Here is a 22,269-nt window from a genome sequence, read left to right as displayed (position 1 = left end):
CACTAAGGGTAAGTACTTCTCATCCCATTGGGACTTTTGATCTACTTGTGTGACATAAGCTTTTAGTAGATCAAGAATGGTTAGTTTAGCTATTTCACTTTGGCCATGTGTTTGGGGATGATAGGTCGAAGAGAAGTTTAACCTTGTACCTGAATTCTCAAAGAGACCCTTCCAAAAATTACTAGTTATTCTAGGATCTCTATCCGACACTATGGACATTGACAAGTCGTGGTGCTTGAAGATTTGTGATATAAAGAGGATTGCCATTTGATGTTTTTGACATGTATAAAATGTGCTCGTTTCCTATATTCCCATGGATAGACTTGGGAAATCCAAAGATAAAATCCATGGATATGCTCTCCCATTGTGAATTAGGGATTGGGAGAGGTTGAAGCAATCCAGGTTGCTTCCCTCTATCAAACTTTGCCTTTTGGCATACCACACATTTTGAAACATACTCTTGTATTTTTGTTTTCATGGCAGGCCAATAGAAATATGTTTCTATCCCTTTTAGGGTAGACTGAATCCCTCTATGCCCCGCATAAGAAGGAGCATGAGATTCATACATTACTTTCTCATGTAGTGAGTTAATAACGCATAGTCTATTGCCATAGAGAAGATAACCATCTTGTAGGGTAAATGGTTCTTCCTTCTTCCCTAGTGCAAGGGCTGAAGTCACATCTCTAAAATTGGGATCGATAGCGTACTCATCTATCATAGAAGATAGATCATTGTGAGTTGCTATGGATACAGCAATCACTCTCGGTCGTCTTGAGAGTGCACTGGCTACTTGATTATGCTTGCTAGCAATGTGAGCAATATGAAAATGAAATTGCGAAAGGAAATTTTCCCACCTCATTTTTTTGTCGGAGACCTTGGTCTATGTCATGAAGTACTTAAGGCTTTGGTGATCCGTTTGCAGAATAAAAGGAGTCCCCAATAAATAGTGCTTCCACAAATCTAGAGCATGTAGAACTGCTAAGAGTTCCTTTTCATATATGCCTAGAGCTTGCTCAACAGAGTCAATCCTTTGAATTTCATAGGCTATGGTGTGCCCTTCTTGGAGCAAAACAGCTCCAAGGAAATCACCACAAGCATCGCATTGGACCTCAAATGGCTTTGAGAGATCCGGCAGTGTAAGCACAGGTTGAGAGATGAGCTTTTTGCAAGCATTGTCCTCCTTGGTGGACCATATATACCTAATTTTTTTCTTTGTTAGGTCATGTAATGGTCCCGCAATTTGTGTGCTAACTTTTCTATGAAGCGTCTATAGTATGCACACATACCTATAAAGCTTCTTAGTTCATGCAGATTCCTTGAATTAGGCCATCCTTTTATTACCTCTAACTTTGATGGATCCATTTGGATGCCATCTTGAGAGATAATGTGACCTAAATACTGAATCTCTTGTAAGAAGAATTCACTTTTCTTTCGGTTTATATAAAGCTTATTCTCTCATAAAACTTGAAATATTACCTGGAGGTGTTGCTTGTGTTCATCTAATGAATTAGAGTAGATGATTATATCATCAAAGAACACTCCAGTAAAGGTTCGGTGAGGCCTGAATAGTTTATTCATCAAGCAGTTAAATGTGGCTGGTGCATTGGTCAAGCCAAAAGGCATGACAATGTACTCATAAAGACCAAACGTAGTGCGAAATGCGGTCTTTACAATGTCTTGATCAACTATCCTTATTTGATGATAACCACTTTTTAGGTCAATCCTACTGAAGTAGGTCGATCCATGTAGCTTATCAAAATAGGTCTTCTACCCGTGGAACGGGAAACCTATTCTTGATAGTGATCCTATTTAGTGCTCTATAGTTGATACACATACAATATGTGCCATCTTTCTTTTGCACTAATAACACTAATGAACAAAATGGAGATGAGCTAGGCCTAACCATGCCTTTCTCAACTAACTCATGCTCTTACCACATAATCTCCTCTTGTTGAGCTTGAGAAACTCGATAAGAAGGTTTATTAGGCGGTAAGCTTCCCAGAAGAAGTTCAATTGCATGGTCGTCATTGCCTCGTTTGGGAGGTAGTTCACAAGGGATATCGTCAATAAAAACGTCTTGGAACCCCTTGAGGAAATTGGATAACTCTAATTCTTTTTTATTGTTTATATTTTCTTTTGCTAAAGCATTAGGTTCATTTTGACAATCTTTAAAATAAATCATGTACACGGAAATAGGGCTCTTTATTGACTATTGAAAGCTTGGTTATGTACAAGGGGTATGGTACTACCCAACTCCTTAGCATCTATGTACATATCTTTTTCCTAAACCTAAAGTAGATTTGCCTTTCAGGGAATTTAACATTGGTAGCCATGCGATCAAACCATGGTGCCCCTAGGATTACATCCTCATGCTTGAGAGGAGAGATGAAGAAATCCTCGTAGCTTTGGACATGGAGCCTCAATTTCCCAATTAAGGGAGTGACTGAGGTTTCTTGCCCCTTGAAATCACCATCGGCAGGTAGGACATCTCCCATCTTATAGGCTTGGATGCCTAGCTTGGTGGCCAACTCTGTGGATATGAAATTGTGAGTAGAACCAGGGTCAAAGAGAATAAAAGCATCATGTTCTCGTACCTTTCCCCAAGCATGGCATAGAGGAGATCCTTTGTGATGAGCATCCTCTTCTTGATTTTCGACTAAGGTAGCTCTAGGAGACTCATTACATGTATTCTTGTGGGGGAAAGAATGATAGGCATGCCCTTGCTTCCCGCACTTGAAACAATGGTTATCTTTTTAACAACACTCTAGCTCTTCAGGAGAGAGTTTATTTTTGCCTTTATAAACTCCCTTCTCCTTAGCTTTGTTGTTGTTGGCGTTGCCTTTGGGAGACTTTTGGACGTTGTCCTTCCCCTTAGGCTCGTTACGATCCTTGTTTTCCGTGGGTTTAAGATGTCTCTTAGCCACTTGTTGGAAGTTGATTCTTGAAGCCACCATAGTATGGTGTATGACCGCAAATATGGTGCATGGCCTTTGGGAGTTAACATACTCCGCCATATCCTCCGTTAAGCCCGCACAAAATTGTTTTTTTTGCTCTCCAAAATCTATCTTTTTGAAGGCATTGGCTTTGAGGTGTAAATCCCAAAACCTGTCTACATAATTGTGGATAGATTTGTAGGGAGCAAGCTTCAAGCTTCGCCATTCGGTGAGTACTTTTTTTTGGCATTGGCAGCCAAAAACTGCTTCATGATGAAAGCTCTTAAAGCTTTCCATGTTCATGGAGCTTCACCATTTTCTCATAGGCTAGACCACCATTGACTGGCGAACTTTTGGAAATGCATAGCTACATGAAGTAGCTTAGAGGACTCCGTGAAGCCCTCATCTCCAAACACCGCATCGAATTGCTGGATAAAGGCAAAGACTTTGTCCGTAGCACCAAAGGTGCCATCATAGGTAAGGAAAGACATGTTCTTTCCTCCCTCTTTGAACTTTTTGAGCTTGGATGACCTCTTTCAAGCGGCATAGGATTTCCTATGGCCTCTTCTTTTAGGTGGTTCAAGAGTTGCACCATCACTTTCTTCAAAAGAGGAAGAGTATGAGGAGGAGGGAGAAGAGGGTGAACTCTTTCTCACCTTTTTCTTCCCTTGTTCCTCCTTGTCTGCACCATCACTTTCTTCAGAACAGGAAGAGGATGAAGAAGATGGAGAAGAGGGTTACCTCTTTCTCGCCTTTTTCTTCTCTTTTTTTCTCTCGTCCCTCTTTGAATTATGGTGTAGAGAAGTATGTGATGGTCTTCTCCGTTTAGGGGTGTTGGAGAGCGTTTTGCCCGCCATCTTTTTGGAGCCATCTCCACCGAGGTGGCAAGAGACTCACTTCTTTCTCGTTCTTTCGATGGGGGCTCTACCGTTGAAACTTGGGTTCTCCTTTGAGACGGAGATGCATCATCAAGTAGTAAATTTTTGAGCCCTTCGTACGGATCCTCCTCTTCTTCCCTTATCGGAGAGAGTCCTCTTTTGGAAGTCTCACAAGGAGCTTTCCTAGGAACTCTCTCTTCTTGGTGGGGAATTTGGAGAATACCATGGGTATGCAATTGTTGTAGCACTTCACCTTGGAGGGATGGGTTGCCCAGGGCTTGTTGAAGCCTAGAAACAAGATAGTTCACAAGCATAGGGGCATTATTAGTTGCTCTTTCATTAGCAAAATCAAAGCTATCAACATTCATTTCAATCACTTTTCCCTTGTCATCCATACTAGCAAATTTTAGGTGTAAACTTTTACTTGTGCTTTGACTTTTCAAGCCCTAGTTGCTACTCCTATTTACCTTCAAAGATAAGCACTCAAGCATCTATACACGTGGCTTGAATATTATTAATTGCAAGGAATAGAAGAGAGGGTTTAACAGAGCCAAGACAACACCGGTTCCTGTCAAGCTTCTAATAGCTCAATAATGGTTAAGCCATAAGCAAGCCCCGTAGGACTCCATTATTAAGACCATAGCTCTTGACAGTATCCCTGTTAACTGCATAAAGCAAGCGTGCTTTAAGGATGAAAAATCTCTATTCTACTTACTCTTTTGCAATTAATAACACCAACCATTTGTAGCAACCTTGGGGAGCTCTCTTCTTGAGCAAGAAAAGAGAAACCAATAGCTTTGATACCAACGTAACATTTAATGCACTAGTAACTTGTGTGTAGCGGAAAATTGATAACATAGTGAGCATTTCATTAAGAACAAGTTCCTAATGAGCATAGAGAGAGTACATAATTTGAGAAAGCAACATGGCAATTTACACCTAGCTAATTTGACATTGACAATACTTGAAAAGAGAGAGAAATAGAACAATTGACAACAATTGAGGACCGGATTTACATGGAGCCGGTCCCCCTCCATAAAGGCTTTGTATTATAGATTTTCCCATCAAAGGAGACTTTTGTACAATACAATTCTTGTATTCCTTGACAAAACTTGTTGGTGCAATGAAGATGGAAGCTTCATGCACCAAATTATGCTTGAAAAACACACCTAGTGTCCCTAGCCTCAATCTCAAGACCTCACACACGTTCAAAAATGGTGAGAGGTAGCAGGGAATGAGGGTAGATTGAGAGGAAGAAGGTGTAGCTTACAAGAAAGATGTATTCTCCTCACATAATCACTCTAATAGCATAGCTTAGCTTAGTAATTAGCATGGTCATTGAAGCTTGGCTCTTGGTTGGATGTGCATTCCATAGCCAAGAGTTGTTGGTGTAGGCCTCCACTTTCCAATGCTTGGAGAAGGAGATGGAGTTCTCCTTGCACACATGAGTTGTGTGTGTGTGGCAATGAGTTAGAGTAAAATGCAGCCTTCTCTCTCATCTTGGTTGACCCCTCTTGCTATTTGCTCATGCTGGCCTCCCATTGGCTCGTGTAAAGCTTAGCCAATCACAAATTAGAAGCATAGTTGATAGACTTTTGACAAGTGTTCCCCTGTCCCCTTTTGTAAGAGCTTTAGGTAATTAAATAATTCAATTAAACTCTCATTGGACCTCTTAGTCTTCTAGCCAATAGGAATCAAGCAAGCCATTGGGCTATTGAATGCTCATTGGACCCCTTGTGGTAGACTGTCCAATAGTCTTCTAGGAAGCTTAATTTCTATTGGTTCTTTTATCGAGCATTTTTAAATTGATTAGACTAACTTTACTCTAGCCTAATTCTCATTGGTCCACCTCTATGGCCATCCAATAGGATTTGAGGGGAGATTGGGGGCAACTAGCATAGGAGCCTGACATGTGTCCAGTATTCCCTTTGTGTAAAGGGGGAGTCTTGGAGAGTGTGTGCGTGTGTTTTTGTTTCTCTCTCATCCCTTACTAAAAGGGCATGCCCCCTCCTTCCTAAGGATGTGGGAAGACTTTTTAGTCCCATGACCATCCAATTTTCCCCTTGCTTTGGCCATTGGATAAATGAGTTAATTTTTGGAACCTTAGCCTATGGAAGTCTTAGTGGAGCTGAACCTTAGGTCTTTTAAGCCCCATTGAAGCACATTGCTCTTTTGCAGACTGTCCCCCTTTGGATCCCTATTTTCCCTCCTTTGGATCCCTAACAAAGACCAGTCTGGCAGCCTTACCAATATTCTAGCTTTTACTCATCTGGTACTTCCCCATGTTAAATGACAGTTTAACATGAGAAAATCATTTGGAAGTATTAGATATTAGTTTTTATGACATTTTCCATGGGCTTGACATTCCGTCTAGCCCCTTGTTGGAAATTGATGCGCGAAGCAACCATGGTGTGGTGGATTACTTTGGTGATAGAACCAGGCCGTTGAGAGTTGATGTACTCGGCCATCTCTTCAGGTAATCCCGCACAAAATTGTTGCTTTTGCTCGACGAAGTCCATCTTTTGAAAGACAGTAGCCTTGAGATGTAAATCCCAATACTTGTCTACATATTTGTGGATAGACTCATGGGAGAGAAGCTTCAAACTGTACCATTCGGTAAGCACTTTGATGCATCGCTTGCAAAGAATTGCTTCATGATGGAAACTCGTAGAGTTTTCCATGTCTTTGGGGCTTCACCGTTGCCACGAAGGCTAGCCCATCATTGACGAGCCGATTTCTAGAAGTGCATAGCTACATGACGTAGCTTGGAGGACTCCGTGAAGCCCTCGTCTCCAAAGGCTGCATCAAATTATTGGATGAAGGCCAATACTTCGCCGGTGGCACCAAAGCTGCCATCATAGGTGAGAATAGAGATACTCTTTCCTTCCTCTTTGAACTTCTTGACCTTTTGTGACCTTTGCCATGGAGGGTAAGATTTACGATGTCCTCCCCTCTTATATTCTCTGGGAGAATAGCCATAGCTTTCGTTGGAAGAGGAGGAAAGTGAAGAAGAAGGAGAAGAGGGTGACCTCTTTCTTGCCCCTTTTTTTCCTTTGTTTCCTCTCTTCCCTTTCAGAATGACAAGGAGAAGGACTGTGGGTTGACCGTTTCCTCTTGAGAGGAGTTGGCACGACCGTCTAGACCATCGTCTTTGTGGAGACACATCTTCAAAGGAACTTAAAGATTCATTACTTTTGTGCTCTTTGGATTTCTCCTCTTGTATGGGAGAGAGTCTTCTTTTGGGGGTCTCAACAAGAGGCCTCATAAGTTCTCTCTCCTCTTGGAGAGAGAGGGAAATCCCGTAAGCACGAAGTTGTTGAGTAATTTCGGCTTGCAAAGCAGGGTTTCCCATAGCTTGTTGCAACCTAGTAACAAGATAATTGACAAACATGGGGGCATCATCATTAGCACCTTCATGTGCAAAATCAAAGTTATCAATGTTCATTCTACTCTCTTGGTTATTGTCAACCATGTTATCAGAATTTGTGTGTTTACTTAATGTATTCTTTGGAAATTCAAAACCTTAGTTGCTACTCCTCTTAGCCTTTGAAAATAAGCACTTAATCATCTACACCCACGGCTCGAATTGGTTAATTATAGAGAGTAGTGGAGTGGGTCCAATATTGCAGAATTGTCGAGGGTTATCTCCTTTCAAACTTCTTATGGCTCAATAATGGTAAAGTCGTAGGCAAGTCTAAAAAGACCCTATTATTAAGAGCAAAGCTCCCCGAGGTGTGCACCATGTCCCACTTAGTGGGCTCAACAAAACCGATAATAGATCCAGTCCCATTTACCCTAATATAATTAACAAAATTAACCATTAATAGGCTACTTAAGGACCTCTCTTCTTAAGCAAGAAAAGAGAAACCAAATGCTCTGATATCAATGTAATGGAAATGGCCTATGAACTTTGAGAATAGCGAAATTAAGAGAATTAGAGAGAACATTTTTGTGAGACTACTTTGAGAGCATAGAGGGTGAACTTAACTAACGGTAGCAACATAATCATAGTACTTAGGTAACTTGGCATGAACAATATTTTAGAGAGAGAGAGAGAGAGAGAGAGAGAGAGAGTTTAGAGAACATGACAACAATTGAGGACCGGAATTATATGGAGCCAGTCCCCCCTCCAATAGGCATTTGTATTATAGATTCTCCCATCAAGAGAGACTTGGTACAATACAATCTTTGTGTTCCATGTGACCTAGGTGATGCAATGAAGATGGAAAGCTTCATGCATCACGAGCATAACATAAACTTTGCAAAAGCATTGACTATCCCAAGGCCTCAAACACCTTCGAAGGTGGACAAAGCTAGTAGGGAATGAGGGTAGGGGAGAGGAAGAAGAAACATTCATAGGAGAAAGAAATAGTTCCTCACTTATCATCACTCTTCTTGCTAGCATACATAATAGCATAGTAATGAAGATGGAGAAGATGGCAAGCTTAAGCATTGAAGCATGGCTCTTGGTTGGATTCTCATTCCATAGCCAAGAGTGTTGGTGATGGAGCTCTTGCACTTTGCACTCCACACAATGAGAGTGTGTGTGGGTGTGTGTGGGAGAGTATACCCCCCAAGCAACCTGGGGACGGTTATGGAGCAAGCTTTTTTTTTCCATCCCACCACCACTACCTCCCATTGCCGTCCCTTAGCACCCATCACCACCACCATCCTAGCCCGCCACTGGTGGTTAGTGGTGCTAGCTTACTACAACCATGTGTTGCCCCTACTCCTACCACCGCCGCCCATTGCCGCCCCTCCCTCTAGTGGAGTAGCCAAGGACCTCCTCTCTCTCTCTCTCTCTCTCTCTCTCTCTCTCTCTCTCTCTCTCTCTCTCTCTCTAAATAGTTTCCTACGACGTTAAAATTGTCTTCTTTTTGTCACACACTCTCTCTCTAAAAAAAAAAACCAAGGCATTAGCAATTTCGCTAGTGCCTTTGAGTTTTTTTTAAAATCAAACCCCCTCGCCTCTCCCCCTCTCATGATCCCTCCAACCCGTTTCCTCCCTCTCTCTCTCTCTCTCTCTCTCTCTCTCTCTCTCTCTCTCTCTCTCTCTCTCTCTCTCTCTCTCTCTTTGTGTGTGTGTGTGTGTGTGTGTGTGTGTGTGTGTGTGTGTGTGTGTGTGCGCGCGCGCGCACCTAACCCTCCCATCCCCCTACTCTCGTTCCACCCCTCTCTCTCTCCAAGCAAGCACGGCAAGCAACTCAAGAACCTTAGTCGACAAGCACGACAAGCACCTCAAGCACCTTAGTCAACAAGCACCTCAAGCACCTTAGTTAGCAAGCACGACAGGCACCTCAAGCTTGGGCCGGGTTCCCACCTCAAGCACAGCCCTAGCTTATTTTACCTAAGGTCGAAGGACTTTTAACACTAGCCATTGGAGGTCTTTAATGAAGCTAACCCTAACGTCTTTAAGCTCCATTAGCTAACCTTGCTCTTTGACATATCATCTCTCATTTGGGCCCCTTTACCATTGGCCTCGTGTCGAGATAGACCCAAAAGCACATGTCTATATTCTAACCCTTTTTCTCGTCTATTCTCCCACATTAAATGATCAATTTAATATGAGAAAATCATTTGGGTTAGCTAGATATTAGATTTTATGACTGTGTGTGTGTGCACGCGTGCTCACGCATGCACACTCACGCTCGCTTGCAAGAGCTCAAGCTCTCCCCTTCGCTTTCTCTTAACAACCGCAGCATATCGGAGGAGACCAAAGCTTCATCACCAACGAGAAAGACCAGGTCAAAGCCGAACAAGTGCACCACGAGGTACCACCAAACAAGAACCATGATGCAATCTACATGGGCTAAAAAGCGGAGCCTCGCCCATCCTCCTCGATCTGATGATGGCACAATGTTTCCACTGCTGCAACTTGCCTCGCCAGACCAAGGGCAAGTCACTTGGACTCCATTTTTCCCCCAAGAGAGGGGAGACCTATCCTGTGGGTTAAAAAAATGAGGAGGACGTTCTACACACTACATGGGCAGGGCTATCGAGGCCTCCCTCTCGAGACACACCCAACCCCTTAGATGATGCTTTTCCTCGAGCTTGCCAATAGCCCCACTCACACCACAAGCCAAGCCCACCCTACCCCAAGCCACTTTGAGCTCCCTATTCATGTGCATCATAGGCAACAAGAGGTCTGAAGAGCGACCTCCTCTCAACCCTAAGAAAGATGAAAGTAGTAATGTGTCTTCTAGAAGAGACGGAAGTTCTTACTAGCCTAATCATTACGAGCTTTTATAGTAGATGAGGGGGTTGGACAACCATTCAAAATTTTCAAGGGGTAAACACATTTTTACCAAGCATCATGAAGTAAAAAGTTGAATCAAGTTATAGATTTAAGACAAAAAGGAGAATAATAACATAGTGATGTTGTTGGAAATACCTTCCGGCTACTAGTAAAACGGCGTCGCCTTCGACGACGGCATGGCCCCTCTTACCCTCAAACCCCTTGCTTCCACTACCTATTCAGAGAGGGTTTTGGACTACTGGCCAAAGTTATGAGATAACAGGATCAGAGATGCCTTGGGCTATTTTTATTGGAGCTGCGCAAATGTAGGGAAAGCCTCTCGAGGAGACCAGACAGTAGGAGACACTCACAAAGGGAGAAATTCCACCCCAAAATAGACAAAATAGTGTAAAAACCTAAAACACAAACCTATTTTTCTAAAATTTCCTTTTAACAAATACAAGGAAAGGAGTTTTGTATGTTTGGTGAAATTATTTTCCCGAATATTGGTCACCGTGATTCTTTGTGTGTGTGTGTGTGTGTGTGTGTGTGTGTGTGTGTGTGTGTGTGTGTGTGTGTGTGTGTGTCGCGAGCCCGCACTGCCTGTGTATTGTGTCACTTGCGCAATGCACAATGCTTGAATGCTCCCAAATTAAACTCGTGCTGACACGTGGGGAAGGGGGGGGGAGGGGATCCCTCCCCCTTTTATTATAGTATATATGTGTTACTCATCAAAAGAAGGAGAGCCTTAGAAAGTTTGGTGTTAGAGCTATGAGAGCTTATGGCACATGAGTGGATCCCTCAACCCACATTCTCGTGGTGAGATGGGGCTCTCATAGCTTTATAAGGGTTGGAGCGGTTGGGTTACCTAGATCAGTGTTCATCCTAAACTTTTGTAGCAATCAATGGATAAAAGGAGAGCATTGGAAATCTCCCAGCTCTGCAGTGAAAATTTTAGGGTTTTTACCTATTTTTACACTAAATTCTTCCAAATTTAGCTTGTTTCCATCAAGATGACCATGCAACTAGTTGTTTGTCCTTTAAAACTACACTATAAGTAAGTTTTCTGTGAACCCTGGCCTAGATAGCCCACGTTGTGCAATTATTGATGGAGACTGCGTACAATGTCTGTAAAATTTGCAATAGCATGTAAGAAAGAGCAATGTATTTCCCAGAAAAGTTCGACTATTGCAAAAATTGGTACTCCTTGCAACACTTAGGGCGCTTTGTGCGGCCAACGCTACTGTGCCCTATGTGCGTTGTAGGAGCCGGGTGAGATGGGCCTCTAAAAGTAGGGTGTTGGCTTCCATAGAGACACGCTAGAACCAATTAAAGTCATGGGACCTTTTGGAGGAGAGGCATGATTCTCGACTCATTCAAAATTGGCACGGCCTACTAGGTCAGTATATTTGGGTCGTTGCAGCGGCGGACCAAGACCTGCTGCGAAGGGCCACGGCCCACGGGTGAGTTCACGGTGACACTGTGTGTGTGAGGTAGAGAGAGAAACGGCCACTCGCGAGTCGCGTGTAACCTTGTAAAGCAAAGCGCCATCTTGTACCCCACATCCTACATTTCTTGACATATTGGCAAGATCTACGTACGCATTCTCTCTCTCTCTCTCTCTCTCTCTCGGCTATGGCATCTAGTTGACTGCGTTTTTTCAGATTGTGTGCGTTTGCGCCTGCTCTCGCTCGCCGAAGTCCTCTCCCATTTTGAGATCTGCGGCATTTTTGAAGCTCGAAGCTTTAGGCTATGGCGCCCACTACCACTCCCTCTCCGTCATACACACCCAAGAACATCCTCATCACGGGGGCTGCAGGCTTTATTGCCTCACATGTTGCCAATCGTCTGGTGAGGTTGTATCCTGGCTACAAGATTGTGGTTCTTGACAAGCTTGATTACTGCTCAAATCTCAAGAACCTCCATCCTTCTGTTGCTTCCCCCAATTTCAAGTTTGTGAAGGGCGACATTACAAGTGCGGATCTGGTGAATTACCTGCTCATCACCGAAGGCATCGACACAATCATGCATTTTGCTGCACAAACGCACGTCGATAACTCATTTGGTAACAGCTTTGAGTTCACCAAGAACAATGTGTATGGCACCCACGTGCTCCTTGAAGCCTGTAAGGTCAGCGGGCAAATACGACGTTTCATCCATGTGAGTACAGATGAAGTTTATGGTGAAACAGAGGCTGATGCGATCGTTGGCAATCATGAAGCATCTCAGCTGCTGCCCACAAACCCTTATTCTGCCACTAAAGCGGGTGCAGAGATGCTTGTCATGGCTTATGGGCGATCCTATGGTCTCCCCTTCATTACGACGAGGGGAAACAATGTGTATGGTCCGAATCAGTTTCCTGAGAAGCTTATCCCAAAATTCATTCTCCTGGCCATGCAAGGAAAGCCCTTACCTATCCATGGAGATGGGTCCAATGTACGGAGTTACCTTTTCTGTGAGGATGTTGCGGAGGCATTCGAGCTTGTTCTGCACAAAGGTGAAGTGGGTCATGTGTACAACATAGGGACGCACAAGGAGCGGCGAGTGCTGGATGTGGCAAGAGACATATGCAAGTTGTTCAAGCTTGATGCAGAGAAGGTGATTCAATTTGTTGACAATAGGCCATTCAATGACCAACGCTACTTCTTGGATGACAAAAAGCTGAAAGGGTTGGGGTGGTGCGAGCGGACGACTTGGACGGAGGGCCTGCAGAAGACAATGGATTGGTATATGAAGCACCCTGGATGGTGGGGGGATGTGTCAGGTGCCTTGCTTCCTCATCCTCGCATGCTGGCAATAGGAGGTGTTGATAAAACACCAGATCTTTCTCAGCTATCAGAATTGGCGAATGGCGTCGCAGAACAGAAAGTTTTGGAGGTTCAAGCCAATGGAGGCTCGGTGCAGATATGATTTGTTATACTATCTAGGTAGCTGCAGACCTTCTGCTCATTTATTCTGTAAGTTCATTCATGAGCTAGTTATGTGTTCCTTTTGTCTAACCACTCACTAACATACCTTCTCTTCGCTGTGTTTTTTACTTGTCATTAGTACACAAGTATGGTGGACATGGCATTGAATACTACACAGTTCTTCCTTTGGAAAATATCATCTTATTCGTGCAAACCAGAATCTTTTTGCTTTTGTAGTAGAATTTGTGAAATCATGTATGCCTGGATTTGAAGGCATGAAGCAGGAATTGCGATTGTGTAGCCTGAATCCAATTGTGAGCTCCTGGACTCTTAATCCTTAGCCTACTCAAAGAATGAATACTCTATGTGTGTATATGTGATGGATGTGTGAGTGCCCACAATGGGTGACTGGCCACGTGTGTCCTTTGACCTAACAACCTCTCACTTGAAGGCCAATGTGCTGTCAAACGAGCAACCATGAGAAATCTCATCAAATGAACACACTAGATGACCAGTCACTTCTATCATCTTAGTCTTCGAAGTTATCTGAAGTTATCTGCATGTATGAGGAAGGCTCCATGAAGTATGGGATTATGTAGGTTAGCCTTTGATTGTGGCCATAGGCTTGTGACAGTTTTGGCAATTTCTTAAATGAAATTGCACTGATGTATATTGAGAAAGCAAGGTTGTCATTTATGTTGGATGACATGCATCGACAGTTTGGATATTTAACTGTTGAACTCTTACTGGAGTCGGTATTTATTATATGGCAGTGAAAACTTCAAAACAGCAAGCAAAGGAGTGACCTACCCTGTTACTTTTGGTCATGTTTCTTGCACGTAAGTCTTTCATGCATAGTTACCAGGAATAGAAAAATCGGAATGCTGATTGGGGAATGGAAATAGGCATGAATTGTCATTCCTTGTCACGCATACTCACATCTATATAAGATGGAATGGGGATCCTCAACAGAAAGTTGGAATGGGAACAGAGAACAGAAGCTTGAAAATGATCACTCCTTGTAACCATACTTTCATGTCTTCATATGATTTCTTGAGGAGAAGACATGGTTCCGAATTTATGGATGTAGTTGTCCAATTATATTTTTAGCCTTGATGCTGGACCCGATGTTCTGATGCTAGCTTCCTTGTTTGGTTTGGCCAGATCGGGACTCCTTAATTGCCTCTTTTTCCACAAGCAATTTTATGAAGTATGTGGCACGAATTGTCTTTGATCGGGTGTGTCTTTGTAACAATCTTAGAGCTCTTTCAGTTTTTGGGGAAGGCTTGTCACTCATTATAATGGTTAAAAGCATTCTTTAATCGTTTGTCTGCATTTTCTCCATTCTTTCAAATAGTTTCATACCATTTCACTAGGGAAAGCAAACTTAGTCTAGTTTTTGCAAATTGCATCACAGTTTATTTTGGATCTGTCCGATTGGGGAACCATCTGACTGGCATCGTATGGATTTATCCTTATCCAGTGATCAAAAAACCAATCTGTACTATGAGACGTAGTCATGATGATCATTGGTATGTACTATGATAAAGGTTCTTGTGTCCTCCAAGGATGCAGTCTTCTTCCCTCCCTCTTTCATAAACCGTGTTTAACAGACAAAAATGTCGAACAAAGAAATCCTCATGGTTTGTCCAATCTCATTTGGGGCACAAATAGCCAAATGCCAGACCCAAATAGGCTATCCCTATCTCCAATGGTGCTAGCGTCATGTAGTCAGTTGGCAAGTCTAATGCAAGCTCCGCCAAATAATAGGCAGCAGTCGAATGCTAACACAGGTGTTGCTGATCCTTCCATCTGTTCTTGCTATTATCATTAGAGCAATTGGCCCACCATACAAAGTGTTCATAACATAGCAATGTTGTGTAATTGCTACCAGCTTTGAGATAGACATGACGAAATGTTGAGAGAGATAGAGAGAGAGAGAGAGAGAGAGATTTCTATGCAACGTTGAATTCATGCAACACAATTTTTTTGAATCCAGTTAAATTGCTTGTACAATTTTTCTTAGCTGAATTATTAGGGTGAGTATGTAATCCTACAAAGGTGAAAAGTGCATGATAGATCAACTGAATACTCCATCATGGGCGTTTTGTTGCAACATGATGCTATCGATAACAAAGATTGCTTGGCGGACATGAAGAAGATCCTTCAGAACTTGTTATTTACATAGAACATAATTGGGATCGATCGTCATCGGTCGAATATTGATGCCCTATTGGGACTATTAAACATTATTTTGTTATTTATTCAATAATTTGATAGTAATATGATTAGTTTAAAAATACATGACCTTCAAGGTCAGGGGTCGAGGGGCAATAGATCTTCGTACATTATTGGTTATAATAACAGCAGTAGGTTGTCAGATTTCTAATAACTCAGCACGCATTAGAAAAAAGGTCGCTGAATAATTGCTCCTCCAATCCAGCATTGCCACATCAACACAAGTCAGACTTTCCACTCCTTAAGCATTGATGGAATTTTTGCTTCGCTTTTGCACACTGTTGTTGCAATGTTGTATGGTAAGGCCCGTCTATGAGAGACTAGGGACTAGCTCATGTGTATCTCCACCCAACTATGTCTAATATAGGAACTTAGCCTACTAAATATAGGCTACCTATATAACATGTGTGTCCTGGCCCTCGGCCCTAGCTTGTCTTACTTTAAGCGTAACATTACTCCCCCCTTGGAGGAAAGTGGTAATATCTTCATAAGAACACTAATGTTTTCTACAATGGCATCTCTTATGGACCTAGATGTCATTTGACCGATAAATGGTTCAGTAGGAGGTTCAATGCAACCAAGAAAAACATCTTGATTGTCCACAGTATTGTCCCTTTGCAACCATTTGTGTAATAGGCTTATAACCAACATAGTGTTTATTCTCTACTCTTATAACTCACTACAATACTTTAAATTAGTTTCCACAGCTAAGAGGTGTCTTAAAGGATACCTCTTCTCACTTTCCATGAAAGTAACATGTTGACATAACTAATCAACAAAGATTAAGTCCTTCAATTATTATTATTTTTCATCAATAATCAACCCCACCATAACATGCTGACATGACTCATCAACAAAGATTAAATCCTTGACTTATTGTCATTTCTCATCAATAAACAACGTCAACACAGCTGGTGATCGAGGTTGAGAACCTGAACTAAACATGAAGGGACTAACAAACTGCTTTGCCTCCTGGTAAAAGAAAACTCCAACTAAAAAGAGAATATTTTCAATTGGATTGCTTTGTGATAATGTACACACTTAGCATATCCTTTAGTAGAAGATTAATAATTGTAAATTGTCTATCCATCTCTAGAATAGTGAGTACGGATATTGAGTTGTTTCTCCCTAATTATTTACATACAGTTGTCTAGAAACGATCACAATAATGTCCAATATTCTAGAGTAATTCATATAATCAATACAAATTATAGACAACCAACTTAGTTAACTTTAGAGATTGAAATAGTGGATTGAATAAAGTGTACAAAGTTTAGTCAACTTATCTACAAGTACACAAACCAAGCCATGTTCTTTGATGGTGATTGGTAGACCCATAATTAATCTCATAGAAATAATGCACATGTAGTGTGGAATGCTTTAGAAGCTATCAATTTCATGACTTTGTATGCTGCTCCAAATTAAACTTTGCTAAACACAAGGGCCCATAACACTTAATGTGCATGCTTTTAGCAAAAATTGATCAGAACCTGCATTTTCATGACTATAATTGTAATGCTTATGGCGGATGTAATGCTCATACCAAACATGAAAGAGGATAAATAGCTTTGAAAAGAAAGTCAATACTTCCTATTGTAATAAATTGCAAGCCTTAATACAATATCCGAACCATAATAGAATGTGAAAAAGAAATCACATCTATGCACAAACAATAAACAATTCTCATTAACAGTACATAGCCTTACTATATGCATAAACAACCATCTGTTAATGTTGTTCAATAGCATTTGTAGCTTTAACAAGTCTTTCTGAGTACCCAAATTTTTTTTGCCACTGAAATTGTTCCTGATACTACGTGCTCAAAATGGTCTGCAAAACAAATTCAACCAGAATCTAGGGACTCTTTTGCGACACGTAATTAAATAAAGAGACGCCAATGTCGGTCCAAAAACTCCTATTCTCCACATATGGAATGTGTCTCATAAGAGTATGTCCAAAAAAATGACATCCATCAAGTACAAGATGTACTTGTGTGTGGAGGTAAGTGTAAACGCTCAGCAACATGAGTGAAAGAGACCCTCGTAAACCTTGCTCCACACTGGCTAAACCAAACTTGATGAGTTTCTAGACCATTGTGGCTAATAACATGTACCAAACAAAACCCTACCATATAGGTCTGTAACTACAAGGTGCAACAATGGCTCTGGTACACTACCATCCCAAAATTCTTTTCTCCTACATAACCTTGTATTGTGTCTGAAGAGTGAAAGAAATGAAAGCATTCTAGCATATATATCCTACTTGGAAACTCAGCCAAATCATATTCAGAAATGAAATGAAACCAAATTGTATGCTTAGCCTGGAGGTTCAAAATAGCGTCCACTTATAGGGAGTCAAGTGCACCATCCAAACTCGAAAGGTACATTCAAAAAAATATAGCCTCAAAAGGCCTAGTATGTCATTAACCTATTAAACACTAAGTAAGAGATTAATGAAAATCAAAAAATATTGAACTGGTAACCTTGGGTTGCCTTGGCAATCCAAACCCTTTATTTAGATTCTGCATGGAAACTACTTAAACTATCAGTTAACGGTAACCCAACACAATCTATAGTGTCTAAGTGATTGTAATCAACTTGGGAAGTTGAACTTATCTCATGGAGTGATTTGAAATTAGCTGGGTCATACCCCTAGAAATACTGATGGACTGGATCCGGGAGTGCAAGGGAAGGAGAGAAGAGGAAGGGGAGGATAACAGTAGACACGGGTTTCGGTGGAGATTAGGAAAATCCCTTCTCACTCTCTTTATTAACCTTATAGCCAAAAGAATACAATAGAGGGCTGGCGCCGGCCACCACGGGACCTAAATCCCAACAATCTCCCACTTGAAGACCAACGTGGCCCAAAATGGCTAAAGAATGTAGGGGCTACTATGTACAAATGTAAGAAACATGAAGTGTGACCCTAGCTTCACCTTACGCCCATAATCTCTATGCAATGTGCAAACGGCTCTGAAGTTAAGCTCTTCATTAGAGCATCCGCTGGGTTTTCATCCATGTGAACTTTGATAACTTAATGTGTTTGCTAGCCAAAATATCCCGTACCACATGATACCTGACCTCTATGTGTTTCGACTTGGAGTGAAACACGGGGTTGTTTGCTAGCGCAATTGCACTCTAACTGTCACAATGTAACAATGGAGTATGGCGTATACCAAAATCTCCCACTAGACGAGATAACCACACAACTTCCTTATTACTGGAACTAGATATTGCAACATTCTTTGCCTTAGTGGTGGAAGACGAAGTGCAATTCTGGATACATGATCTCCAAGAAACTGCCGCTCCAACAAACAAGAAAACGTAGCCAGATGTGGATTGCCTAGTGTCCACACAACCCGCATAATCCCAATCAGTGTATCCAACTATGGACGCATCACTGTTCCCAAAGCGTAAGCACTTTTTAGCTAACCATGGGGAACAAAGAACTGCCAACTACCAAAGAATATGGTACCTTTGTCATCTTTGCCATTTCAGCTTCCGATTGGGGACAATCATGCTTGCTAAGTTTTTCGTATGCTGCCATTGGGGTACTCAATGCTTTCCCCCCTTGCATATTAAAACGTTGCAAGATCTTGTGAATATACTCTTCCTGCAAAAGTACAAGTATATCATGTTTGCGATCTCTCTTGATACGTATACCAAGAAAGTGATGTGCATTACTCAAATCTTTCATAGCAAACTGCTTGCTCAAGGCATCCTTGAGAAGTGCAATCTCATCTTTTGACTTCTCGGCTATGACCATGTCATCCACGTACAGAATCAGAATGATGAGGGAACCATCATTCTACCTCTTGGTTCCGTGTGTAACCCTGGGACTAATGGTACTTATTGAACTTGATGTACCATTGCTGTGAACCTTGCTTTAATCCATACAAAGCTTTCTTGAGTCTACACATCAGTTCTGTCCGTGTTAGCTTCTCAGGCTTTACCGTGAAACCTTTTGGCTGTTCCACGTAAACATCCTCTTCGGAATCTCCATGAAGAACGTTGTCTTCACATCCATTTGGACCAATTCCAAGTCCTCAATGGCTATCAAACCAAGCACAAGATGCAATGTAGTCATCTTGACCACTGGAGAAAAGATTTCATCGAAATCCACGCCTTTCGTTTGCTCAAACCCTTTTGCAACCAATTTGCGTGACACTTAGGCTCGGGATCATCTGTGATATACTTCTTGTACACCCATTTGCATGGCAATGCCTCTTTACCCGCAAGTAACTCTGTCAATTTCCAAGTTTCATTGGCTAAGATCGAGTTATACTCACGTTGCATAGCCTCTTTACGCTATCGTCCATTTGAATGGCCTCTTTGTAGCTGTGCGCTCCTTGCCGCACTGTCGAAGCAAGGGACTTGCCAATACACCGTGTGCGAGCCACAAACGGCTCCAAGCACACAACAAGCCTAAACTAGCAAGCTCAAGAGAACAAAGGGTGTGTCACTCACCGCTCTACGCTCGCCTTCGTGGTGGATTCCTCGCCGCGATGAAGAAGAAGCTGCAGTCGTGCCGCGCTCAACCGCTTCGTCGCCGTCGTGCCTTCGTAATGCTCGATCGCACACACACTCTACCTCTCTCTCTCTCTCTCTCTCTCACACACACACACACACAAGGAGGTGAAGAAGAAGAAGATGGAGATGGAGCAAGAGCACTCTTCTATTGCACAAATGAGAGAATGAGTAAAAATTAGGTTTAGTTGGCTTTTATAGGAGCTCACCCCATTCACACTTGGGCGCCCATGCTTAGCCAACTAATCCCTTGAATGTCCCAGTTAGAGTGCGCCTGTCATCGACGATCACTCTTACCCTTTTCCTATTGGTCCGACAAGCCCGGTACCTGACTCTACCAAATACATAATACGCGTCCATCGTAGGTGATGGGTGTCCGTGAGCCGTGAGGGTTAACATGCCCCCCTTCCTGATGTAGATTCCGTCCTCGGAAGCTATTGAGTTAAAGCTGGTTCGTCGAGGTGGAAGAGCATTTGAGATGAATGTCCTTAGCCTTCTTCAGTCACTGCAAAATCAAACAACATTGGCACAGTAATTGCATTCTCTTAAAAAGCATATGCAGTTTTAGGTAGACACATTGATTGGTAAAAGAATTTCAAACAATTTGGTAGCAATGAACATTAAATTGCAATGTAATCAAATGCATAAACAGATGTAAAGGTAAAAAATTAAACAAGTCTGGGGTCGCTAATTTGACGGTCGAAAAGCACTAGAGATCGAATATTAATACCATGGGTAAGCTTCTTAATTTTCTGTGGTCAATTAAGTTGTTTAATCGCGAGAGCCAAGTATTCATGTTCGAGGGCTGACTAGAGGCTATATCTAGAAAACCTTGTAGTTAAGCTACCATAAAAGGAATTTCTCATGAAATCGTCGCCTGATTGATTACTTTTTCGTTGACCCCCCAAGGTCTTTTCACATTGATTCAATTATGATGTGTGTGCTTATTTTGTATGCCTTGGGTTTTTTGCTTTTCAAGGAAAAGCGCCCACACTGGGAACCTCTAGGGCTCTAGTACCATAGGCGATACATGTGAGTGAAGTACCAAATCAAGCTGAGATTTCTCTTCATGCTTAAAATTTTACATTGTGGCACTTTGATTTTTTGTTTGTTCATTTTCAGCATTTTAATTTTGTAACTTTGGGAGGTCATATAACACTGTTACATTCCCCAGGCTCATCACATTAGTAAACTCCCTTTATAATACTTAAGCTAAAGGTCACTAGTGTTAAGCCCACTAGAAAGCCCTAGTACATTTCATACAATGCTGCCTAAATCGGATTAAGAACCTAAGTAACCATTGCTTATTAGGAAGGCATTCCCCATGGTATTAAGAGAAGATTTCTAATATCTAGCTTGGTCAAACTAGCTTAGTCGGACTGCTTGATTTTTACCCCTAAACAAGTGATTATGACAAAACATTACATTGAATTAAATGTTTGATACTAAGCAAATGCACTGAATATTATGCTACCAATCACAATCAAAGCAGACAAACATAGATGCAAAAAGATAAGGGCAATGCTAATGGACAAGAAACACCTGTTTGTGTTGATGGTCGCGCTTGATTTGAAGGTTCCATGAAGGTCCAAATCCTATCAATAGCAACACGCTCCTGTACACACTAGGAAACAAAAGGAATACCTCCAGGAGGCACATCAGTGGAAAAAATTAAAACTCCTAAAAAACAAACTCAAAACACAATCTAGACCCCTAACCTACCTATCTGTCACCCCTTTTAGAATCAAGGGAAGAGGATATTATATAAACCGGGTGGCCACCCTAAGGCTAGGCCTCTATCCTCATCATCTAGATAAATAAAATCGTTGTCCGTGAGGCCATAGTCTTCCTCGGTCTCTATTAGTTCCTCTTCATCATCCTCTTGTGCAAGCATGCTAATCAAGAACCTCGTGATGCGTGGATACTCATCTTGTGCAAAAGAATAAGCATGTGCCATTGGAGACACATTCGCTACTGGGTAGGGATCACTAGTTAGCCATAGACGTATCAGCCATTCTAACTCCTCAAAATTTCTCTCACATGCAAGGCTCTCTATCAAATCCCATTCGCAAGAAAGTATAGGGTAGCATACGTAGAACACTTGTTGAAAAGACAAGGGGTACCTTTCATCAAAAATAGAAGTGCATGCCTCTGGTGAAGTAGCCATTTCTGACAAGACAGATAGATTTGGTTAGGCCTTTAAAACATAAGAGTTGTTTTTGTGTGTTGCTTGAATTGACATGGTGAATTTGGACTTATATGTAAGATCTGATAGGGTGCTCTCTCATTGCTAGGCGCTCTTGCTCTTTACTATTTTTGTTTTTTTGTGAGAATAAGGCTATATATATACATTCCCTAAGATCGGAGATTGAGAGGTCAGGGAAAAAGGTTGAGAGGGAAACAAATGAATGATGACTGTCAGCAAACACTCCCCCCTTCCTTGGGTAGATCATACCGTTTGAAATGAGCTTGTCACCCTTTGAAACCAATTGTTCCAGTTGGTAATAGGTGAGGATTTTAACCAATAGTTTTTGACCGCCCTATGCGTTT

At 41.9% G+C, this 22,269-nt stretch overlaps 1 pseudogene across 3 annotated transcripts; it reads left to right on the top strand.

The window, feature by feature from the left end:
- The first annotated feature begins 11,598 nt into the window (after nucleotides 1–11,598).
- Nucleotides 11,599–14,076, top strand: LOC147460141 (trifunctional UDP-glucose 4,6-dehydratase/UDP-4-keto-6-deoxy-D-glucose 3,5-epimerase/UDP-4-keto-L-rhamnose-reductase RHM1 pseudogene; annotated as a pseudogene). Of its 3 annotated transcripts, none has more exons than XR_015187940.1 (2): nucleotides 11,599–12,973; nucleotides 13,095–13,169. The product of XR_015187940.1 is annotated as a trifunctional UDP-glucose 4,6-dehydratase/UDP-4-keto-6-deoxy-D-glucose 3,5-epimerase/UDP-4-keto-L-rhamnose-reductase RHM1 pseudogene, transcript variant X3 (transcript). The 3 variants fall into 3 exon arrangements; XR_015187939.1 differs by lacking the exon at nucleotides 13,095–13,169 and adding an exon at nucleotides 13,729–14,076 and having other exon boundaries at nucleotides 11,602–13,003; XR_015187938.1 differs by having other exon boundaries at nucleotides 11,603–13,003.
- The last annotated feature ends 8,193 nt before the right edge of the window (nucleotides 14,077–22,269 follow it).

Source organism: Adiantum capillus-veneris, chromosome 4 (genome assembly GCF_014529385.1).
Source record: "Adiantum capillus-veneris isolate H3 chromosome 4, ASM1452938v2, whole genome shotgun sequence".
Taxonomy (NCBI): domain Eukaryota; kingdom Viridiplantae; phylum Streptophyta; class Polypodiopsida; order Polypodiales; family Pteridaceae; genus Adiantum; species Adiantum capillus-veneris.
The sequence above is the reverse complement of the archived record's forward strand: the minus strand, read 5'-3'. Positions and strand labels throughout refer to the sequence as shown.